Source organism: Haematobia irritans, chromosome 5 (assembly GCF_050003625.1).
Source record: "Haematobia irritans isolate KBUSLIRL chromosome 5, ASM5000362v1, whole genome shotgun sequence".
Classification (NCBI taxonomy): Eukaryota; Metazoa; Arthropoda; class Insecta; order Diptera; family Muscidae; genus Haematobia; species Haematobia irritans.
In genome coordinates, this window is record NC_134401.1 from 93,903,273 (window position 1) to 93,906,068 (window position 2,796).

Consider the following 2,796-nt stretch of genomic DNA (forward strand, 5'->3'; position numbering starts at 1 on the left):
GGCACGCATAGTTACAATGCTAATTCTACTCCCTGTGCAAAATTTCAACCAAATCGGAGTTAAAAATTGGCCTCTTTCGGCAAATGAGTGTAAATCGGGCGAAAGCTATATATGAGAGCTATATCTAAATCTGAACCGATTTGGCTGGTATTTTGCAAGTTTTTCGAGACCCATAAAATATTCGGATGTACGGAATTTGAGGAAGATCGGTTGATATACACGCCAATTATGACCAGATCGGTGAAAAATATATATGGCAGCTATATCTAAATCTGAACCGATTTTTTCCAAAATCAATAGGGATCGTCTTTGAGCCGAAACAGGACCCTATACCAAATTTTAGGACGATCGGACTAAAACTGCGAGCTGTACTTTTCACACAAAAATACATCAACAGACAGACAGACAGACGGACAGACAGACGGACAGACAGACAGACGGACATCGCTAAATCGACTCAGAATTTAATTCTAAGCCGATCCGTATACTAAAAGGTTGGTCTATGATTACTCCTTCTTGGCGTTACATACAAATGCACAAACTTATTATACCCTGTACCACAGTAGTGGTGAAGGGTATAAATATGGGAAACATTTAAATCTGAAGCAATTTTAAGGAAACTTCGCAAAACTTTATTTATGATTTATCGCTCGATATATATGTATTAGAAGTTTAGGAAAATTAGAGTCATTTTTAAAACTTTTCGACTAAGCAGTGGCGATTTTACAAGGAAAATGTTGGTATTTTGACCATTTTTGTCGAAATCAGAAAAACATATATATGGGAGCTATATCTAAATCTGAACCGATTCCAACCAAATTTGGCACGCATAGCTACAATGCTAATTCTACTCCCTGTGCAAAATTTCAACTAAATCGGAGTAAAAAATTGGCCTCTGTGGTCATATGAGTGTAAATCGGGCGAAAGCTATATATGTGAGCTATATCTAAATCTGAAGCGATTTAAACCAAATTTGGCACGCATAGCTACAATGCTAATTCTACTCCCTGTGCAAAATTTCAACCAAATTGGAGTAAAACTCTGGCTTCTGGGACCGTATTAGTCCATATCGGGGGAAAGATATATATGGGAGCTATATCTAAATCTGAACCGATTTCAATCAAATTTACCAAACATTAGTAGAATGTCAATTCTACTCTTTATGCGAAATTTCACCAAAATCGGTAGTAACAGACAGACAGACGGACATCGCTAAATCGACTCAGAATTTAATTCTAAGACGATCGGTATACTAAACGATGGGTCTCATACTTTTCCTTCTTGGCGTTACATGCAAATGCACAAACTTATTATACCCTGTACCACAGTAGTGGTGAAGGGCATAAAAAGAAAAAAACAAAAAAAAAAATTACGCCGATTTCACTTTTTATACCATCCACCATATTCTGGGTTGTGGTGAAATTCTGAGTCGATCTATTTTAAGCATGTCCGTCCGTCCATCTGTTGAAATCACGCTAACTTCCGAACGAAACAAGCTATCGACTTGAAACTTGGCACAAGTAGTTGTTATTGATGTAGGTCGGATGGTATTGCAAATGGGCCATATCGATCCAAGTTTACGTATGGCCCCCATATAAAGGGACCCTCAGATTTGGCTTGCGGAGCCTCTAAGAGAAGCATATTTCAGCCGATCCGGCTGAAATTTGGTACAAGGTGTTAGTATATGGTCTCAAACAACCGTGACAGAATTGGTCCATATCGGTCCATAATTATATATATAGCCGCCATATAAACCGTTCTCCAGAACCGGAGTTTATTCTTCCTATAAAACAGTTTACTTTTTTTTGGCGAATAGAAAATTTTGTTGATTTAATATATACCACGTATGGACTTACTTACAATTTAGAAGAAAAATCTAAAAATGTTATAAAAATTATTTATTTGGCGAAATATTACAAAATTTTTTAATTCACATCCAAAACACTGCATTCGAATCACACCTTAAGAAGTGATGCAAATTCAGTGCAACGGCTGTTGAAGTGGCGGACATCCGTCCTATGACAAGCCCATGTTAAATTTATCGCTTCTGAGCCATTTTTGAACCACTTCCGTATCCAAAAAGAAAATGTTCACTACTTTTTTAAGCGACTCTGGGATACTCAGCCATAAACACCATTGAACACAAAGCGTAATACTCGTAACTTGGCAAAAACCTTCAAAATGTTTTTCCTGAGTTCCACGCAAGCCATGGTGGAAGGTACTTAAGGTGCAGCCAGGCCAAGCTTTTAGCTTGGTATATGTTTTTCAAAGTTTTTTTTTTGACTCTTATAATTTTATAATATTAATAAATTTTCAAAAAATATTCCAATACATCTACATCTACACCTACTGTCTCAACAAGTATTAGCACTTGTTGGGGGCAATATCTTAACTAAGTCAAAAAATATTTTGATTGGTTGTATTAGCAGTAGCTAGTGAATGGTTTGGAAAATTATCCAGACATCTGCTTCATTCACTATCTTGGAGTAGTAGTTAGTTAGTGCTGCTGCCATTGCAATTGAAACACATTCATTAGTTTGCCTTTCTATCTACTGGACTGGCCGTAGTTTATCTCCTTTATTCCTTGGCAGTCATTCTGGTTTGAATGTGACATTTTAACCGTTTGACGAATGTGTTTTGTCGTCGGCCGCACTTCAAAGACATTCTGGACGCAAAATAATCAACAGCAACCGCAACAAAACTGAAATGTTTTGCAAGCCATCTAAAGCTTCCGCCAAAAGAGACTGTCAGAAAATAGCTGGAGCGGCTGTAGTCTGAACGGAGGTTTAGGACAAT